The sequence below is a fragment of the Streptopelia decaocto genome, assembly GCF_964273445.1.
Source record: "Streptopelia decaocto genome assembly, chromosome: 3".
In the NCBI taxonomy this organism is placed as follows: Eukaryota; Metazoa; Chordata; class Aves; order Columbiformes; family Columbidae; genus Streptopelia; species Streptopelia decaocto.
The window spans coordinates 59,371,268-59,393,832 of NC_138656.1; the positions used below are offsets into that span (position 1 = coordinate 59,371,268).

Sequence of the window (22,565 nt, forward strand, 5' to 3'; positions counted from 1 at the left end):
GCAAAAAGTGTGATGCACTAACTCAAATAACCAATGAGCTGGCATGCTTCAGAAGCGTGCCTGAACATTAAGTGTGCTCTTAATTTTGTCACTCAAAGAGTGAGTCACTAAATATTGCCTTCCACCAACACAGGTCAGCCAGAGGAATAAGATTCCATGTGGCTTCCTCCAAGACCCAGGATAGGGAGTCCTTACTCTGTCCTTAGTCATACGTAGTTGCAAAAGAAAGAAGAGTGAAAGACTGATCAGATACCTGAGATATGACCAATGATATTTTAAAAGACATTGGTACACACTGGTACACATACTAAAACATAATTGATACTGTCACTTATATGAGCTTTAGGAATTCATACAATATCAAAACCTAATGAGAAGTTTCTTACATGTGCTCTAGAAGGTAAGAAAACAACAATTTCCAGATCACATCCACAAGAGCTGCTTAATGGTCAGTACAGTAGCAGGAAAAAAGCCACAGCCTAAGGGGATAAGAGACTTAATGTCAGTTAATAACATTTCACGCAGAATATACATGTACAGTTGCCCAAGAGAATTGCAAGAGGATAAAAGGATGAAGAGATAATAGATATCCCACTGTCTGTTTTATACTGGGTTATCAATTTAATCTAGTCTGCTCATGAGAAAAGAGGAAATAATTCAGAAAATATAATTTATTCGACAAATTTATTCTCTAATCCAAAGGAAAATTTTCTCTAATTTGTTTAACATTCAAAATGATTTGCAAAATGTTTTCTGCACTCAATGCTGGGTCTGAAATGACTTCTGAGATTTGCTGTGTAACTATTCAAACCATATTGATGAGAGAGAGAGATCTGTGCTTCAGTGAATGTCAATTGAAAAATCAGCTACCTGATTTAAATTTAGCCATCCATTTAGTTATATTGAAGTCTGATATTACTACCTACTGATTATTCAAGAATGTGAGATAGCAAAGTAAATTTACCAGCATATTATTAATACAGTGAGTGCTTTGTCTCTATAAGCCTGATTATTGCTGTGTGATTTATATAAAGTATTATTTTCTATCAAAACTAAATAAATATATAATAAGTTTTATAAAACTATTAATTTGTTTTCTAGGAATGTTTTACAGTGTTCCCTCAGGAGAATGCAGGACAGCAATTTAACATGTTCCTAATTTTACTTCTGTTCCAAACAGCACAGAAGCACTTGCTTGTCTTTAAGAAGATATGTAAGATCCATTGATTTCATTGTATTATGTGTCCTGAATAAACATTATTTTCTAGGGAAAGAGAAAATTATATTTAGCCTTTTTTCTGCACAACTGCACTGCAAATCAGGATATTTGACAATTTTTAAATCTTAATGCAAAATCCCTTTAACAGATTACCCAGCTGAGCGTAACCATACCCACTGAGTAATTTAGAAGTTATCATTATCAAAGTTATTTACTAAAGGTATTATTGGAATAATGCAACAGTCTCTAATTAAGCAACCTGATCACATATCCATACATAAATAATGTAAATTACCTGTAATACTATTTCTGAATGGAAAACTCTTACTTGGATTCCTCTAACCAAGACTTCTTGGAAACCAGTAGTGCTATGTAATTCTTGAATGGCTCAAAATCAATAGAGATTCACTTTATAATTTGTTGCAATGTTTAGTTGAAATACCCACAGCAGCATCCACCTTAAAGATTTAAATCTTTTCCCCTTACAGCACAGGCTTCCTGTACCTGGATATCTAAAGTCTTCACAGGGTGCTTCACCCTTTGAAATTGTCCAAAATGAAAGAGAGATTACTATGCTTAACAGGTAGAAGGAATTCAAACATACTCCTTCTGTTGGAGTCATTATTTCTCCCCATAATCTCTTTGAAATAAAGTGTTATAGTTTCCTATGCCATGCTATTTGCTCTCTAACTCAATTATATATGTGTTTCCTACCCTGGAAAGAAGTACTAGTGTATTTTGAAGTATGTAACTCAGTGCCAAGGCACATAATCAGGTGGCTGTTTCTTTCAGAGGCCCATGGCAATGTAATTTGCCAGTTAGGTATATGACATAAAATGTGATATCAAACTCCATTAATTCCACTTCTATTTGCCTATGATATTTAATCTTGTACACTCAGAAACCTATTGACTTGTTACTTTCTCCTTAATTTGCTATACGTGATTGTGATGTTAGTCCATATTTGTTATTTATTTCACTGTCTGGGGGAACCAAATGGCAAAATAAGCTTCTTTCTTCTTTCAGCCAAGAGATGACTATTTTTTCCACTTGTGTGTACTCAATTCTTAACATTGCCTAACCTTTTCAGGACTTATCATTTACTTGTTGATTTACCAGATTAAGCAGAACCTATACACTATTTTGATCCCTGCATAGAAATGATTATCTAATAGCAAACTTTCCACAGCAGCTGAGACAACCTGCGTGCTGCAGAGGTATATGCAGTCTTCATCTGTGAGGCCATGAAAATGTCAGTCTTGTTTAAAGAGGAGATTGGGCATTCACTGAAAGAAACCACATACAGAACTCTTTGGAACAAAAAAAAAAAAAAAAAAGAAAGGATATGTAAGAAACACCTTTCAGCAACAGGTCAGTACTCATCCAGACCAGTATGCTGCCTCTGTAACAGATGCACAAGGAGAGAACCTAAGCTTTGCCACTTTCTGCAGCCCATACATGTCTTAAGTGTCCAGATTTTTTTTTTTAATATTGTCAGGGGGTACATGCCTCCCATTGTTAAAACAACTAAAGGGCACCTCTGTGAGAGTGTTATCCACTACTTCATTTAATCCCTTTCTGAACCTGTCAGTAGTGGTTTCCTCCACCCTTCCCGGTGACCCTAGTTTCAAGAAGTTCCCTATGTTAAGTACATTCACCAGCTTTAAACAAAACCTCTGCAGGTTTCAAGTTCCCACGGGTCTAATATTGTGGAGTTTTTTGAGCAACCATAGTGTATTCAGATTATCTATTGCCTACATGATGTAATGAACCTTAGTCATATCCTCCCTCAGCCTTTTCCAAACTGAAATGTCCCAGCCTTTTAGTCTCTCTGCACAAGGTGGCTGCTCCATTATCTTGAACATTTTACTTGTTTTTCTCCATATTTCTTCCACTTCTGCTAGACTGTTCCTGGGATATGGAGACCAAACTTAACATGGTGCTCAAGATATGAGCACAACAATTTTTAGAGTGATGCCCTGTTGTCTTCTCATCTCAGATGCTTTCTGCCATCCCCAAGATCATCTCTAAAGCACTTCTGACAGATGGCAAATGCAACAGCTGTCCTAGTCCTCTAGTTCTGTGTCCATTTGTAATGACATTTTACATCCCTTAGCCAGAAGTTTGGAAATGTCATATTCAGAGCTCTTGGTTTTATGCCATATGGTCCCTGTGAACTTCCTAACCTGCCTGGCTGGTCTAAGACTTTCTGTGTATTTACTTCAAGTTGATCCATATCATCTAGACAATCTGCTACAGAGATGCAACCATTATGGGAGTCACAGCATTAAATGCCAATGCAAAGACTTCACTGAGTTTCTCCACTGTGTCTTCATCAACCCTGCATGTCCCTTCTATGTCCTTGCTATGAAGCAGTAAAGGTAAAGTCATTGACAATCCTCACTTCATGGATTATCCATCTTGGTCACACTCAGGTATGAAAAGTTTTTGTCCTTAATATTACATATAGAGTAAGTTGTAGATATTGTGAACATAGCTCTAATATATAAGTATATAATATATTATATATATATTTATATATATATATATATATATATATATGTATATATATATATATAAGTCCTGAACACAAGTGTAATGTTCTAGGGTATGTCCATAGCTTGCTGTTAGGTACAGTTTTCACAATCTGCATACCTTACAAGTATTTAAATACTTTGACAGCCTTAGAAAAGCACAGGTCACAGGCTGAGATCACACACTGCAAAACATGCAAAATCAACCTACCTGAATGTTTATCCAAGAGAATCAAAGGACAAAGGTGTAATAGAATAACACCATACCACTTCAAACAAGACTACAGCAGCTTCATTTCCTTCTTAAGGGCTTTATAAAAATTAAGTCCTTATTTTTGAAAAGTAAGCTTCCCAAAAAGGTGAACAATAATCACAAAGACATCAAAGTTTTTGTGCTGCTACATGCATGCTATTCCTATGAAGCATAGATTTTTCAATTTCTATACTTTATGCAGGCTAACTTTTAGGAAAATAATGGATATACAGAAGTATAAATCAAAAGGACTCACTACCCAAAGGGGAGAGAGATTATCAATTGCTTTTGGTAATTAAGGTGATAAGAGAAAATCTATGTTATTGCACTAAATCTACTTAAGCTATAGAAAGAAGATTTAGCTCTTACACAATGCTTTTCAGTTTTAAAACATTTACAAACACAAAGCTGCAACAACTCTGAATGATATCTAATCCTGTACAGGGAATAGTATAACGTTTATATATTTCTTGTTCTCTACTTCATACTATATTTTGGAGATACAAAAGTGTTTGGGGAGTGGGGAACGAGTCAGATTTTTTTTACCTCAAAGGGTGTTTAAAATAGAATTTGGGAGCCCTAACTCCCACAGCTGCACTCTGATCATAACAATCTTTTATAAGTTTGGCTCAAAGATCTGCAGGTCTGAGTTATTTTGTTCAGGGAATAAAAGATTCCTCTCCAAGAATGGCCACATTATTATGAAGCCACATCAGTCCTATTAACTGTCAACTCAGTTAATTTTTTAAAAATAACTACTAGTAAAACATTCAAACATGGGACATATACCCTGGAAAAAACATCTATGGCCTCATGACACCCAGTGAGAGTGAGATCAACCCTCAGAATTATGTCATAGCAAGAAAACAGATGACTAGTGGCAGTTAGAAATCTTTCATTCTGCAAAATATTTTTATATAACTTCAAGCAGAGCAGTATGCACTAGAAAATGCTTATAAGGAAATAATAATTAGATTTTTCTGACTTGATGTATGGTATCACTTCTAGGAGCCTCGACATTTCAAGCCATTGATCTTTCTGATTTAAGCAGTTCTAACATATTCAGATTATGTCTGAGGAAGACCAAGGGCAGATTTGCTTCTCAAAGGGTGAAAAATTCCACCCTTCCTAGTATTTCTTAAAAGATATGTAGAGATTTTTTTTATTAATACACTGGTACTACTTAACAATACCACACTAAAAGAAACATTGACCATCATCACTCCTTAACTGAAAAGACAGAAATCACACTAATTTTATTACAGTCCATTAATTCCCATCTGCACAAATAACAGGCTGAGATGGAATACTGAGATAATATTTTGTATAGCCCTATTTAACTCCCTTCTCAAAGTTCAGGTTAACTCTTTGCTGCAGTGGAGAGCACTCTTGCCTTTTCTGAAACATTAAACATAATGAAACTCTGTGCAGCAACTTAAAACCTGAAATTAGGTACTAACTACATTTCACACACCAAAGTGCAGACTCTATACTAAAAAAGTCATAAAACATTCTAAATAGTGCCTGGAATACTGACAGAAAGTTTGAAGGTATTAAATATACTGTTAATTCCTCATTAGTTTTCACATTGGTGCACATACATTTCCATGTGAGGTTTTTACATAAAACCTTCACATTTCATCTTTAGGAAACACATAAATACATTCACCTTTGAACTCTTTTCAAAGACAATGTCATGTTCTTTGTAGTACACCTAGACTCTTTAAAGAATTGAGAAAACTGCAGTGTCAGTTCTTTCTGAAGAGTTAGATATGAATTGAGATCTTTGCCTCTAACAGACTTTGAATATACAGGTCACATCCCAATAGAGGGTAGATGTGTTTTTTAGCCAGGTATGAATACCATTGCATTTATCCAAAGTCATATAGATATAGTTTAAGCATATACAATAGTCATCCCTGGAATTTTCTGAGACTATTATTCTGCATGTCATTTTCCCACAGTAGCCTATTTAAAAAAAAAAAAAAAAAAAAAAAGCTTACCTCAGTGCCTTCTCAGTCTTTCTGCTCTCCATATCTGAGACAAAATGACAGCCTGAAGTTAATTAGTAGGTCGGTTAAGCTCTTTAACTTTTGGAAGTAGTGGAAGTTTCCCCCCTGATCTACAAATTGAGTCCATAAAATGTATTGAGAAGTTTCCCTGACAAACAAAGTTGAAATAACATACAAAGCTGAGGAACAAGTGTAGAAGAACTCATGAAGAGATGGGTCTCAGCTCTTGTCCATGTCTTTCTGCCATCCTTGACCTCAACTCCCAACTCTCACCATTTGATTTCTCAGACTACGAGAATGATAAGCTGAGTAATTTGTCAATATACTGCACATGATTTGTAACAATGAAAAATGTGGTTGCACGTGGAGTGAATTATATCACTTATCCTGTAAACCACAAATGGTGGGGGTATGGTAATCCAAGATGAGCTCCACTTGAATGGGAGAACCGTGGTACAATATGTTTTCACTACCAAGGTGAAATCAGCTTTGTTTTACTTTTTGTGAATGAGGAGGAAAGAAGTCACACATGGAGAATGGGAAATAAAAACAGTAAAATAAAATCCAGCTCAGGGGATTTCCTGATTCTGATGTGATTGTTCCATTTAATGACACTCAATACATCTCTCTCTCACTTACTTGTCCAGTCTATCCTATGACACATGTAAAATTTCTCTGTTTCCAGCACCTTTTGGAAAGGAATTCCTTAGTGCTGTTTGCTTTTACTTGTTGTGATCCTGTCCCCTACCAACTCCATTTTATGTTCCTTTTTTCTTAAATTGGAAGAGACAGGACAAGAGGTAATGGCTTTAAACTGAAAGAAGGCAGATTTAGGTTAGATATAAGGAAGATGGTGAGGCACTGGAACAGGTTCCCAGAGAAGTTGTGGGTGCTCCATCCCTGGAAGTGTTCAAGGTCAGGCTGGATGGGGCTTCGAGCAACCTGGTCGAGCAGAAGGTGTCTCTGCCCATGGCAGGGAGGCTGGAACCAGGATATTTTTAAGGCTCTTTCCAATCCAAAGCATTCTATGATTCTATGAGATGGAGATGCAGAAGGTTAGAGACTTTAAAATTTGTTTCTCTTCTACTCTGCTTCTTTCACCAACCTTAAAAAAATAGAATGCTGCTATAGAAAATGCACAGGTTAACCACAGAACTGAAAAGTTTGCACAACATTAATATTTCTCTTAAGAATGGGAAAAGCACATCATCAGATTTGGACCCCAGTGTGTTATAAGTAACATATGTCCTGTACAACTCTAACAATGTGGCTATAAGCCTAAGTCCTTTTATGTTTATAGCACCAGTTGACAACAAGGCCAGTATTTTTCACCACCACAGCCACCTGTTACAGATCAGCAACTAGTAATACAGAAAAGGGTGTCAGATGGTCATCTTCAACATTTTCAGTGACAGTGTGAAATTAATTTATATATTAATACCTTTTTAAAGTTAAAAGGTAGGATTAAATTATGTGGGCCTGAAAGATAATGGTATTTGCTCTGAATAAAGAGGGCAGGCAGAGAATGGAGAGATGATATTCACCATTATCATCATCAGTGTTATTATTACTGCATGATCCCACCCATAATTCAGTCTGAAAGTGCCCTTGATAAAGCAGCTATGGCCTGAAGGATAAACAACAGTACAAGTAGTCACCATCAGGGAAAGAAGGAACTCAACAAACAAAGCCTCATGATTTGCTATCAAGGTTGTCTTGTTTTCAGATGACCTCTCTTCTTCTGAATTCCCCTTGGTAAAGGTTATTTGCAAATGCTTAGTAAATGCAGCTTCTTAATATTCTCTCTGTGCCTTGTCATTGTAACATGAAACAAACAAATAAACCTTTGAGCTGATTGTTTTATTTCATCTTTTTCCGGATTTCATGGTGATATCACAAAAACTTGACACTCTCCTTGAACTCTTCACCTCAGAATTTGACATGTGCTGTATTTCGTATATCCCCTTGGGATTCATGTCCTTTAGTTAATCGTCAGCATGCAAGAAAGCTAAATGGAAGGAGCCTTTTCAGCTAAGAAACCATTCTGAAGACAAAACTTCATGGTTTCTACTGTTCTTAGTTTATATACAGTAACATTTGTTTTCTGCAGCTCATTCCACCTATGATATTCACTACTCTATTAGTCCAATCACTAATTTAGCATGATTTACACTGTGTCCTGCCTGATGGCTCTTTACAAAAAATCAATCCAGTTACAAATATTTGGTAACAGTTGAAATTCAGTGATAAAACGTATGAGCAATGTTGCTGTGAAATGTGGTATTAATGGCATACAAAAAAAAAAAAAAAGTCAACAGGTGAGTAAACCTTCAAGACATTGTAGGACAAAGTAACAGCCCCTGCTGTATACAGACGGTCAAGACTGACCCTAAGAGGACAGGAATGTTTCTGGGTAGAAAACTCCAGTTGGAATCAGCCCAAGAATGCAACAAAGAGTATCTCTAAAAACAGAAGTAAACAATGGAAATTTCAAAAACCTGTTTAATACAGCACCAGCAAATACTTTTGAGATGTATGTCCTGCTTCATCTATATTAATCCTGCTTTCATATTGTTATTCTTGGTAAAATAAAGGGCAATGGAGGGGAAGAAAAAGATCTACATCGTAAATGTTCTATATGGACTGTTGCATTCACTTGACATTCTTCAAAAATACTTAAAGTAAGTTTGGTGCTTATTGTTACCTACACTTCCATTGTAAGGTAAAATTTCTGCTGTAAAAAACTTTCTCCCTCTTATGAATTGAATGCTTTGCTTGCGCTACACCCTTTGCACATTTGATCAACAAATTTAAGACTTTATTAAATCTTAAAGAGCTTAAGATAATGCAGAAGGAGTTTATTTTTCTAGGCACGGTTTGCATTATAACTACCTGCAGTTCATTTTAGATATAGAGAGTTTTATTTGCCAGGAAAAGAAAGGAATACACTTATCTTTAATATATGATCATTAAATAAACATTTTCATGCAAGAGATTTGTTATATTAAAGAGTATTAAAATTATATCAGCCAGCTCTTTTATTTTGAAAGGTTGCATACGAGTGAGGAAATACAGTAATACTGATATAGAAAGGTATAAATAATAAGAAAAGCTTCTCAGTCTCGAAAAAAAAATGTCTTTTTTTTACTTGCTATCCTGCCAGTCCTCCCTGGCACATAAAATTATTCCAATTCACAGTTTACTTTGGGTCAGATTTTTTAAGTTTCTACCATGGGCATGCAACTCCATCTAGTTTTCTATGAGATCTGAATATCAACCTCTCTTCAATCCTAGATCAATCAGGAGGCCCCAAGTGTCATATTTTACAGGATGCTCACACTGTTAGCGAAGGGAGGAAATGTAACTGAGCTTCTCTAAATGCTAGTAAGAACCAGATGCATGAATCAGATCTGTTAATCAACAGATCTATGGTTCACTAAGAACTTGTAAAAGTGTGTTTAAATTTTGCAAAAGTGTAAAGTATTTCTCTTGGACCTTCCAAAGTATTCTTCCAGAAAAGTGTGTCAAATGAGTGATGGAGATTCAGGACTATCAATTCAAAGCAAACTGGATACCCTAATTAACTGCTCTCTCCATTTACCATACTCCATGCTCTGCTCTGACCATCCTTGACCAGTCCACCTCTTCCCATTCAGAAATGGAAAAGCAATAATTGCCTGGGATGATCTCTTATGTCAGCGAAGACAGGACTCTGAATAAAACTTTTTCCTCAAAATAGTAAGAAAATAAGGCAACCACACAAAGCAGTAACCTCAGAAAAGTAAGTAGCATTGTTAAAAGCCCCACAGTGAAAGCATGGAAAGCATCAGTCCAAGTCCCCTGCACGAGATCTGGCAACGGTCTGGTAGGTACAGAGGCTTTTTAATCTTTTTAGATGTTCTTAGGTCTCTTGATCACTATTAATGGAGTATTTGTCTGTCACCAATATTATCTGCAACTATTATCGAAAAAATATTACCCTAAGTCCAATATGGGGAAATATCTGAAGAGACAGGCAGGCTTCATCTGTGTTCAAAACAATGTGTTAAGGATCATATACTTTTCTGAAGCTCAAACAAGGTTTCTTCTTCTGTTTGTTTTTTTGTTGTTTTTGTTTTTTGTTTTTTGTTTTTATTTGTTTGTTTGGGGGGGTTTGTTTCATTTTGAGGATTTTTTGTTCCTTTTTTTTTTTTAAGACTTCAGAAAAAGCAAAATCAGGTGAGTTGTATGAAATCTGTTGTACATAGTTCCCATAGTTTTGTTAAATGAGAACAAGGAAGTTTAAGCTTATATCCTTTTCCTACATAAAATTCATTTTCGTGCAGTTTCTCACTTTGCACCAGTTTTGTTCCACAGAAGCCCTGGGCTCTACTGGTCTCAGTCAACCAACTTTAGACTACCTAGACCAAGAAAGAGGTTTTCCAACAGCTCTATAAATTTCAGATGCTCCCTTGAAACTGCTGTCAACAGGTGGTAAACTGCTACCATTCACTGCGAACAATTTTGCAGCACTGGCATCGAGATGCTACTGTAACGGATGTTGCAAAACAAATGGACTTGCAAAATTCCTGGGACCACACACTAGGTTCATTCATGCCGTGAAGCAGCCATCAGATGGCAACAATTTTGTCACCACTAGTATCAGACATAATGGAATATGTGTCCTGGAGCTAAAAAGCTCCATATCTCATTAACTATCCCCTGAGTCATGCCTGTCACCACTAGCTTTAAGTTTTAATTTCCTTGCTTTCACTGGTTGTCAAGGTTATTTCACTATATCTCTTTTGTGTTTAATCAGCAGTACCAATGCTTTTGATGAGATTATGTTGCTAACCTGGTGCTCCAGGAAGTCACAAACACAGAATTGTTTATACAGGAACAAATTAAGCACAGCTCTTTACTTTGAGGCAGAAAAATAACTAGTTCTATGAAACATAACATCTTTAGCAAAAATGCTTTGGAGAGCTAGATTATCAAATATAACAGTTCAGTGGTTCAATTCATACCTGACAGGCTTCAAAGAATATATATGCAAATCGATCTCCCAGCTGCAAGGGTAATTAACATGGCCTGCTGCAGGGGGCTCTTCTTCCACCCATTCTGTTTCATTATTATTTTAGTGACTTTACATTTTTCTCAACCCAGTGTCTTTTGGTATGGAAATAAATTTAACTTTCTGCTTTATGTAAACTTCATTACACTACAATCAGCAGGGAGTCTAGCCTGCTGGAAATGCTAATGTTTGAAAACCAATACAGCCTGACGTAAAGCTTTGCACTGTACAAACACTTTTGTTATTGATATTATTATGTGTATTTTCCTGGGTTTGCCTAATACGGGTCTTGTACTCTTTAAAGGGACTACCATAAACTTTTCCTTAAGTTGTATTTAAACCAGTTTAACAACATTGAGACAGAGCTAGCAAAGGACCAGACAAGGTGAAGAATCTTGTGGCCTAATTCGTTTTTTGCTAGAGTACCCAAATTCTATTTGCACTCATGCCAGTGGACTATTTTTTCCAAAGCAGGAAGGATACAGCCTAAGTGTATAGAATTTCATTCAGTGTTGGACCCATTAGCCATATACTGGGTCATGAACTAAGGTATGTGGTTCTGTTTCCACAGAGAGATGTGCCCTGTGTATTGCATGTTGTAAAATGTTCCCCGTATGGTTATGAGGGAACACCAAAACTATTTTCCCATTGTAAAGGAAGAGTGCAACTCACAGAGCAGCAGTCACATTACACATGCCTGGGAAATCTATAGACATAAAAACATTACTGCTTTTGGATACCTTTCATAACCAGAAACTTCTGTATGAATCCACTTCTATGAATTATGAAGCAAAATCATATGTTAAATGATTTTAAGCAAATGTTTATGAGTAGATATAGACTAACAGGTATGTCTATAATTCATAAGTGGCTAAACTTTCCTGGGTCACTGAAGTCAATTGATTTACTGCAGGGATAAATGTAATCAAGCCCACTGTATGTTTCTCTGTTATACATATTTATATCGAAGTTTGATATTGCTTTTTTCCACAAAAGCCTTTACAAGCTTCAAACAAAATATAATACAGTGTGTATGCGAATGTGTGCATGTGCATAACCACAATTCCATGTTAAATAATGTTGGGAAAATCCTATCAGTGGTTGAACTATTTAGTTAACTATTCAGGCGTTTTCCTCATCAAATCAGTGTCAGCTGCAAAGAGAAAAATTCCAGTTTGTATGTTACTAGATTTAGGCCAGTGCCCTGGAGGGTCAGGTCATACCCTCTATTTATCCTCATCAGATGCTAGAGTGCTAAACAACTAGAGGAGCTCTTCTGCTGCCTACACATTATTGCATACCCAATACTTAACTGAGGTTAATTGAAGGTATGCTAAAAGGACTCTGATGCGAGTAAGAACAGAATCTCTACTGCATGTGTGGATAAGGCCAGTCCTGATCCTGGATATCAACCCCATATCTTTCCAGACAGTAAGTAAATGGACTATGAGAGGGGAAAAAAATGTGACAAAGAAAAGAGAAAACTAGCGGTTTGAATTTGTTTTACATTTATGAAGAAATATTGGTTTAAGCATTAACAGATGGAATTTTTCAGTGGTGCCTTATAGAATTAGGTGCCTATTTCCCTTTGAATTTTACTGTCGGTTGAGAATCTATCTTTCTTAGCCTCCTTAGAATAAGCCAACCTGCATTTCAGTCTGAAAAGGAGACTTCATAAATTACATGTTGCCGGTATGGCAAATTGCACCTTTATGAGGCAATTTCTGGCAGATTAGCTGATGTGCATCACCACAGCTTCACATTCAAGTGATTTGGACGTGGTCCATAATGAATAAGACATTCCCAGCAACAGAACACCAATTTTGCATTATTATAAACCAGGGGTTGACAGCAGAATACCGATTTTGCATTATTATAAACTGGGGACTGAAAGTTACTGCTGTCTGGCAAGTGTTCAGCAATCATTTGTTGGCAGTCTCAGCTGAAAGGTCAAGGACTGGGAGAGCGGGGAGCCTGAACATATCTTTCTGTGAGAGAGTCTCTCAGGTCAGTATTGAGAAATACTTCAGTGCCTAGGGAAGAGACTGAGAGTTGATGTTGCCATTGCCACTCACGCATCATGAAATAAAAAAGTTTGAACTTTCAGAGTGGACAAATCTCCGTGTCGCACCTCCCACAAAACTCAGGTTTTAAAATAACTACAGAGAAAATGGCAGACCTGTAACATAAGCCCAAAACACTGACAGGGTAACAGTCACAAGCAGGGACCAATTTTTTTCACCTTTTTCCAGTTTTTCTATAGAGCTGAAAAGGATGAAGTGGCCAACAAAATTTCTGCTTTTGTAATTTTCCACTGCATCTGCAAAATGGCTGTTTAAATGCCACTTGACCTTGATGCAAAAATAATCTGTCCTTAGTCATGTCTTTTCATGGCCTAATTTACAGCATCAAATTTACATTCTGCCTTACTGTGGATCTTCCTGTGGCAATTAATTCAAGCAAGTACCTGCACTCCAGAAATGGATTCCTCTTCACTTTATAAAAGGAGGAATGCAGAACCCTTTTGTCTGTCACCTACCATTTGACTCTTACCTATGGGCACTACAACTGTGTATTAACTCTGGCTCAGAATCCCTCCACTTCCACTCAAGGCCTATACCTTGAAAGGCTTTTGAAAACTGAAGACCTCAAGTCATTCTTATGTAATAACAAACATCTCTCCTTTGCTACCCTGCGCATCTTTTTCTCTATCCCTTCTTTCTATTATTCTGGTTTACTAAAGTTGGTGAGATTCCTCATATGAAAAAAATTACCCACCTGAATAACAGCTGGCAAAGCCAAACATTTAGATTTACAGCTGTGGATTCAGGTTAGTCCTGAATTCAGCTGAGTCCTTCCCTTCATACTGCATGGTGCCCTGTGCTTTTTCAGGTGATAGATGACAGCAAGGCTTGGATATGTATGTGGTAGGGCTGGCCTTCCTGTGCAAGACTGCAAGGCAGGCAGGGAGTGGGATATGGCACACCCGCACATTCTTGACTGGGGAGAATGAAAGCTCACCAAGTCCCTCACCCACTCCCATTCAGATGGGAGCATGTGTTTTTCTGGGCCTGTTTCTGATTCTTCTGGAGCATGCCCTGAAACAAACTACAACAAAAGGTAAATCCAACAAAGAATAAGGTAGCATGGATAAAATGACACATCCTCACAGGCTCACTAATGTACTGCTAAATTATGATGCATTAGTTTAAAAGTGCAAGTACAAGAACTTTACTCCCCTGACTCTTCCACTGAATTCAACTAATTATGCAGCCTGGAATAAAGATATTTTTCTGACAAAAACTAACTTAGGCATCTGCAAGGGTCATGACAGGACATTTAACAAATTAGAGAACTTATGGGGCTGTGGAACAAAAACACTAGCCTTCTACATCCCTACCAGCAGTAGCTTATATGAAAATGCCCCAATGAAGCTGAGGGTCTCTGTAACTCTTTTGCCCTTTTTCAGAAGACCTTCCAAGAACCATACAGGAGGCACTGCCTCTCTCTATTGAATGCTGAGTGTGCAAAACTGATTGCAGGTGTCCTATGCCCTGTCTGTAATATATAATCCACAAGTAACACTGTTGTACAGGAGAAGATGCTGGGCTTTTTCTGTGGAAGATTGCTATTCTGAAATTCTATTCTAGCCATGAAGGCAGAAGGAACAAATGTTCTTGACATCTATAAGGGGCCACCTAACTGCAGACCTGAAGAAAAGCCTCTGATAATACACTATCCAGCTCATGCTGGATTAGTGTCAGCAGCAAGAACAGCAAGCTGTACTGGGGCCAGCACATGCAGAATGGAGACAAATATATTGAAGAAATTGCAACTTACCAAGGGAGAAAAAATTATGAACTCCACTCTTTTATTTTGATACACAGTCCTAGGAGCTGTTAAAGATATTAAGACATTAGAACCACATCCATATTGTGCCTCTGAACTGACTTCTGGAAGGAATCCTTCTGTAGTAAGGAGGCTGCTGTCAGGGTTCTCTCAACTAATATGGTCAATAGCCATTTCACTGTGTACCAACTGTTGAACCGCATGTCCTCTTCTATAGAGACTTCTGGTAGAGAGAAATGAACCTCCTCAGTAGGACTGAAAATATCATTCTGCCTCCTTCTTGTCTCCAGTTTGGCCTTCTCTTCAACCAGGAACTTTATTTATCCCTTATCAAAGCCACATTATAAAGCAGATATTTGGCTTCATCTACTGTGCCATGAAGTGTATCTGGATATGCTTGAGTTCCCTAATGAATTGACACCCTTATGGCCCAAATAAAGCTAGGTAGGAAGGCTCCTTAAATAACACTATCAAGTTGTCAAGTAGGTTAAAAAAAAGGACAAGTATTTGAGCTGCACAAACAATCACTGCATTAATTTCTTCATAAGTTAAAAAGGAACAGCTGTCTAACTCAGAAAAGTATTGTGCATTTAATTAGTTTCATCAGATGAACCTTCCTTTGGAAAATGATGCAGGATGATGTTTCTTAACACATTGGTTGGTCTAAATACAGGACAAAGTGCCAAGGAAACCTACCATTGTTCTAGTGGCTCAGTATTTCCTCCAGTCACCCCAAATACTCCTGCGGCACTAGCAAGATGCTGCTGATCTTGCCCACCAGGCCACTGTCAGCAAATGAGCCAAGCAGGGATGTCACAGATACAGTGTCGTCCACAGGGGGACCCTGGTAATCCTACACAGAGCTGTCAGGCTTCAAAGGTCTGTGGGGATGCTTCACCCAGATGTTTGCAAGAGCTGGTAAAAAATATGAAAGGATCTTGGTATCCTTAAAAATGTTTTAGACCTTACAACACATAGTCACACATGCTGGGAGTAGTAAGGGAGGGAGTTTGCAGTTACCAGCAGTATGATATCTGCAGGTTCACAAAGCTGGCAGCACTCTCATCAGAGACCTCACCCTCATCGGTGAACGTCTGCTTCACCGTCAAGCCTACACACAGATCACAAGGCAGTATTATGGACAAGTATGGATTAGACAGACCTATAAAAGCATTCTTAATCCCTGACACACAGAGCAGCCTGTGCAACACTAAAAAAAGTAGACACCTTTGGCCTTTCTCAGATCACCTATCCCCAGCTGTCAGCATGACCACAGCTGGGTATCACCTGGTGGTAGGCACCAGAGCTGATGCTGTAACCCCACAGCAGGTGACCTAGTTCAGTGTTTTCTGGGCTCTCTGGTGAATCAGTGTGATCATAGTTCCCAAGCTCATGACAGTGCAGCCAGACTGCCTTGAAGAATCTCCGCTTTTCCAAAGCCACAGAGTTAGGGTTTCTTTGGGCCAGGTGATAACAGGTTCTGGATATCCCCTAGAAATAAAAATATTTGCAGGGCTGGGTCAAGAGAATAGCTTGAGAAAACTGAGGGGAGAGGGAAAGGGAGAAGGTGAAGGCAAGAGTGTATCAGTAAATGTTGTAGGGCAGTAAGTCAATTAAACTAACATTATTTACTTTCCTTGGTATATCACTTGCCTGGATAGGAAGTTAGGAACACAAAGCAGCTGTGGCATCTCTTTTCAGGACAATTCCTGGGAAGCTGCCCAAAACATGTAAAGCCAAACAATGTTAGGGAACACAAAAGTATCCTCCTACAGGCAAGATTTAAAACTTAGGGTCCTTATTGCTTGCAATCACTAAACAAACTCTACATTTCTCAGGTAGCTTAGAGTTAATTCCAGACTCCTGGCTGAAACAGTAAGTCATTGCATTGTGCTTATCAGGTATTCTCCATCAAGCTCAAGTGTGCACACTATTTGTTTCTTCCCGCTTTTTGTCTGGAAGGATCTGCATCCCAGTGATGGGGTTTGTAAAGGTCACTGATTCCTGGTATAGTTTTTAATCCCCAAGTTTTTGCGTGAAGGATTAGATACACCATGTCCTGAAAATATGCATACTGTGATATACAAAAATACTACCAAAAAAAGCCCCTCCAAACTATGTGATCATTTAAACTTTGGATGGGTGCTTTTACATTTCATATTCAGTTCTTGAACTCTTCAAAACAAAGACCACATTGACATCTGCAACAGACTTTCATTTTTACCCATATTTCTCATTCCTACATCAGGTTCTCTATCTTGACACACATTTGTGTGGCTCTGCTCACTTAAATCTAGAGTCAGTAGTTAAACACAGTGCTCTCACCAAGACACAATTCCTGTTGACTTACAACTATAGGGCTGAAATCAGAAAGGCTGAGTTAAGTTAACAGCACTACTGACACCACCTCGCTTCCCAAGTTAACCACCCCTAGTCCGCTGCTGGAGTTCACGCTTCTTTCTGCTTCATACAAAATGACAGGTTACTTTAGACAGTAAAAGTGCTGGTTCTTCAGTCTCTTTTGGAAGAGGAAATGGCTGGAAGTGATAACTTCTTCATGTAACACAACCAGATGAGGATATGGGCCATAAAATTATCACTGATAACTTCGGTGACAAAAGTCAAAATTCAAATAAGCAAAAATTTTCAACCTTCCTGGAAACATCTACTTTATCCAAGTGTTTAAGCAGTAGCTAAGTGAATAGAGATCTATGCATATTTGTAGAAATGGCTTTTTGAATGACAATATTATGAGAAATTGAAAGCAAAAACATTATTGTATGCATCTATGTTTTCCATATAACTCAGGTATTCAGTTCAGTTTCTACTAACATTTTACATCACCTGGCTGTTGAGATTTTCAAATTACATACACAAACACACATATTTAAAGATAATTTAATGTTCTGGCTAATTCAGGGGTTCTTTTTTCTTTCTGAATAAGAAAATTTTTGAACAGTTTTGTTTCAGGGTTTTGTTTGTTTGTTTGTTTGTTTTTAATTTAGAAGGATTCAATTTGAAGTTACTTTCCAAAAAAAAAATTCCGTGTTTTCAAACAAGTTCTACTACAGAGGCAAAATACTAGCCCTATCCTACTGTTTTATTATTTATAAAAATTGCAGGTACCTCTCTAGAAATCACAGCGATGAATTAATAGCTTCTGTCGTGGCTAAATTTTGTCATCAAGCCATGCCATTTTGCAGAAGCAGGAAGTGATGGGCTTAATGTTAAAGATTCTCTGGTTTTCAAGAACAACTATTTCTCTTCAAAACCTTTAAAAAAATATTATATTATGTCTTCCCATGCAGTGATGGAATGTCCTTCCAGACCCACAACAGTCTCCAGGAGATTCTGGCCACGGTTAATTTACTCCTGTAAATTCTGTGCTGGGAGGATCTTGCACAAACATCTGAGATTCCTCTGCTAGCAAATGTTATTAGCTGCAGAACTAGTAGATTTGAAGTGTGTTTGTGGAAAAGAAGCCCAGATCCTAAGACCCAAGATCTTGATGTGACTGAAAGATCTATGTTTAAAGTAATACCTAGTCACAATGGAGATCCAGGGGGTACATGCATAAATGCTATCTGACAGCATAACAGACTCCTAGGTGAGAGAAGGAGTACTTTCAGGGCCTGCAATTTAGCCAATAGCAATTCTTACTACTGTTTCCCTAATAGCCAAAAGAGGGGGCTAGTTCATTCCTTTTTTTCATGTTTTTAAAAAACTTGTTTCTATTTCCTGACCTTGGGGTTGTTGGAATATTCATGACAGAAAATGAGGTGGAATCTTCTCCAGAGGCACCTTTATTACTAGCAGATTGACTCACAGTGAGGATCTTTGCTTTCCATTTTGTTCACAAGCCTTCCATCTGTATCACTGTACTTCATATTAAAAGGCTTCCACCCTGCCACAGTACCTTTCAACTTTGTTGGACCATTTTACGGCATCAAATTGACTGCAGCAAGCAAAGACTTGTTGGACAGTGCATTTTCAGCTATCAGAACTTGCATTAAACTGTTCTTTGCCTATAGCCCAGCAGAGAACCAGGGAAAGAAAAGTTGTTACGCAAGTTTCAGCATTAAGTATCTTTGACTTATTGCCGTGATTATACTAATTGCTCATCTTCCTAGTGGGAGGTTGCAGGAAGCTGTTTTGAAGTAATCAAGCTGAGATGCGGCCTTCTATTTATAAGAGGCCTAGAAATCTTACTCTCCCAAAAAGAGTATCTAATTGAATCTCTAAAAAACCACAGATACAATTTCTCTTTCCTCCCTTAGAATCTCACACGACACTCTATGATTCAGTTCTTCCTCACTGTGAAGTCCTCACTGTGTTTTCCTGCTTGCCCACGCTTTGAGCACAAGGCAAAACCTCTGTAGCTCTGTGTTAGCTCCAGGATCACCTCATAGACCTATGTGGTACCATATGAATGCACCTATTCCCTAACTCCTAGGCAGCTTAAATAAAAAAAATAATGAAGGATTTTGGCTCAAAGCAGTTTAATATTGTGATATATGCATACAGCACCAGTGAAAGAGAGTAAGTCCTGGCTGCCATACAAATGAGGGCAGAGCCCAACACCAGAGGATTTGAACCAACATTTCTAACTGATCTATTGAAAGCATTTGTGTGGTAAAGCCAGGGTAGATTTCTTCTAAACAACAAGATCATTCTGCTGAGATGAGGTTAAATTTCATCATAGATCACTGGCAGGATTTTGCTGTTGTAGATACTGTTGTTCTCTTTTTTTTCCTAGTTTGTGACAACAGTTTCTTGGTAAAACTAGGAATGTATTCTTAATAAGTTGTTCCAGGAAAGCCAAAATTACTTGAAAGCAAAGGTTATAGTTTGCCCAATATTTTCAACCAAAGAAAAAGAAAATGGAATGTCTAAGTCAACTGTTCCGACATTTCTGAAGCACTTAATTTACAGGCACATGCAATAAACATGAAGGAAAAAAAGAGCTAAATCCACACTGGTACTGAAGGAAGATTTATAGGAGTGGCTTTAAAAACAAATTAAGCTGGCTTAAGTATTTGGTCCTTTAAATTCTGAGAGCTTTCTTACCTGAATGCTGGTGTTTCTCGATGTAGTCTCAGCTTAACAAATGTCTCTCAAAAACTGTACAGCAATGTAAACAGGACTATAGAAGAAAACACATCCCAGTCTAGCATGCATGTCAAGGCACTTTCCTGGCAGATGAGATACCATTTCAAATCACCTTTGGCAAAAAGGATCTCAGCTAAGGTCTCCTATACCATGTATGAATGCTGTACAGCTGAACTTTTCAGGGAGAGGCATTGATGGCTGTGTAAGTTTCATTTTTAGATAACTTGCATCCACAGATACTGGATGCTGAGACAAAAGAAAACAGGGGTTTACAGAGAATAACTTATCATGGGAAACTGGAAGGATTAGGGAATACCATTTGATTGCTTATTAGGCAGACTTATGGGAGTCAGAGGCCAGGGAGAAAAGATGGCTCTTGAAATGGGATTTGAAGACAGTCAGGAGGTTACCAAAGCAAACAGCAGGGTATCTGTTACAGAAGCTGAGATTCACAGGAGAAAGACTAGGAGAAAAAGCTCCAAAATTAAAAGTCATCTCCCTCTATACATCATCACAAATCAATACAAACCAAGTCATTCACAGAAAGAGGCAATTTCACGTGTTTGTTTGCAAGCCCTGACGGATCTATTGGCTAGCATGCCTATTGTTCCTATCCTTGACATGACATACAGAGCAGAGGTATCATGATGTATATACACCTTGAAAAACTCCAGTGTCTTTCATTACCATGAGAAATGCAGGGGCTGGCTGCTTTTGACAGCCAGTGATGCTATTAGCTAGCCTATTGCGTTGGTAGCTGAAGAAAATTCAGTCAACATATTTTAACCTTCTGAGCAATCCCAGCACATTGTGATCTTACCAAAGCAGCTGATAACAACTGAAGTACAAGCTCTGCGTCAGACAAACAGCAGCTGGGGGAAGGGAGCTCTGCTCTCCTTCCTCCCCCACGCCAGCCCAGCTTGTAGATCAAGCTCGTCATCCCTTTCAAGGCAAAAGGCATTGACAACATCTTTCTTCCTCAAATAACAGAGAAAGAAGTGAGTTTACTACTGCACTGGACTTTTACAGAGCAAAGAAAATAACCAAAAGCACTCAATAGCTCTAAGAGAGCACAGGGAGGACAGCCCAAACCCACCTGATGCTGGGATTCCAGCATAGATCTTGTATTATAAACTGAACTAGGCTCTGGGCCAAGACAAGTTGTGAACTCTACTGACTTAATTTCAGCTTCTCTCTGCAGCCTTTCATTAGGAATTGTAAAGGTTCCTTCCGAGTTTTTTCAAAGTACGGCAACACAAGTGGTCTCCAATTTCAGCTGTGCACTGTGATTAAAGTGGGCTGTCTGGGAGGAAAAGGGGGGTAAACTGGCCAGCCCTTTGAGTTCAGACTGGGTCTCACATATGTAGGAGTGCAGGAATTCCTCAGCTTCACATTTGGAAATGGGCCCAGGTCAGAAAGTAAAAATAGAAAAGTGTATATGCAATTCTATCAAGCTCAGCTGCAAGGAAGGGGGAAAAAGTTTCCTGTAGACCTTGATTCAAGCATTTCAGAAGTTTCAAGGACAAATATGAAGCAGCTCCAGGGCTCCATTTCATTTTGGAAATTCATAATTCATCATTCAGCACAGTGGAAAACTATTTGCAGAAAAATGAAAGTTGCTTTATTTTTTTAATCTGATTTTATAATATGCTTAAAAAAATTAGGCAAAATATCCATATATTGTCTCCATGTCTATTTTGTAGCATGACCACATTTTAACTGTTATTCTTTTAACACTAGAAAAGGAGAAAATATCTCATAAATTGAGAGAATTGACAGTAGATAACACTGTTCTTTCAAGCTTCAGCCTTAGTAGAGAGCAGCTGTATCATTTCCCTCAGGGAATACAGTTCTGCTTCCTTGCTCAAATATCCCCAAAATGGGTGAAACAGGTTTGCATGAATACGTGTATCAAAGAGAACTGAGCTTAAAGTGGGATGCCCAAATCATCTGTACATGTAAAGCACATGCAAATTCCCTGTATAGTCCAGAGCACAAGCTACACGTACCCTGAGGAAAACATGTACATGTACAGAGGAAAACAAGGAGTCACTAGCATGGGATTAAAACATCCATCCCTTGATTCTGTCTGTTGGGAAATGGTCTGTGTGGGACTCAGCCGACAATACCTAGCTGTATACACAGCTCTGTGTGTGTATATGTACGCAGCTATATCTACACACAAAGGAGGCAGCTGCAGGTGGAGACACAGAGGCCAGGGCACCACTGTCTGTTTTTTCCCCACGAAAAGAGTCTGGCTGCTACAAGGCTGATGCACAAGTCTTATGAGGAGTGGCTGAGGGAACTGGGGCTGCTTAGTCTGGAGAAAAGGAGGCTGAGGGCAGACCTTATTGCTGTCTACAACTACCTGAAAAGAGGTTGTAGCATGGAGGGTGTTGGTCTCTTGTCCCTAGTAGCAAGTGACATGTATGAAAAGAAATGGCCTCAGGTTGCACCAGGGAAGATTCAGATTGGATATTAGGAAAAAATGCTTCACAGAAAGGGTTGTGAAGCAGAGGAACAGGCTGCCCAGGGA

The 22,565-nt window shown here is 38.2% G+C and overlaps 1 long non-coding RNA gene across 1 annotated transcript; it reads right to left on the minus strand.

Annotated features, from left to right (window-relative positions):
- Positions 1 to 385: 385 nt before the first annotated feature.
- LOC309437924 lies at positions 386 to 20,009 on the minus strand. The gene is made up of 3 exons (XR_014183682.1): positions 19,988 to 20,009; positions 6,010 to 6,043; positions 386 to 479 (listed from the first exon to the last, which is right to left on the minus strand). It is a non-coding gene; the product is annotated as an uncharacterized lncRNA (long non-coding RNA).
- Positions 20,010 to 22,565: the final 2,556 nt, after the last annotated feature.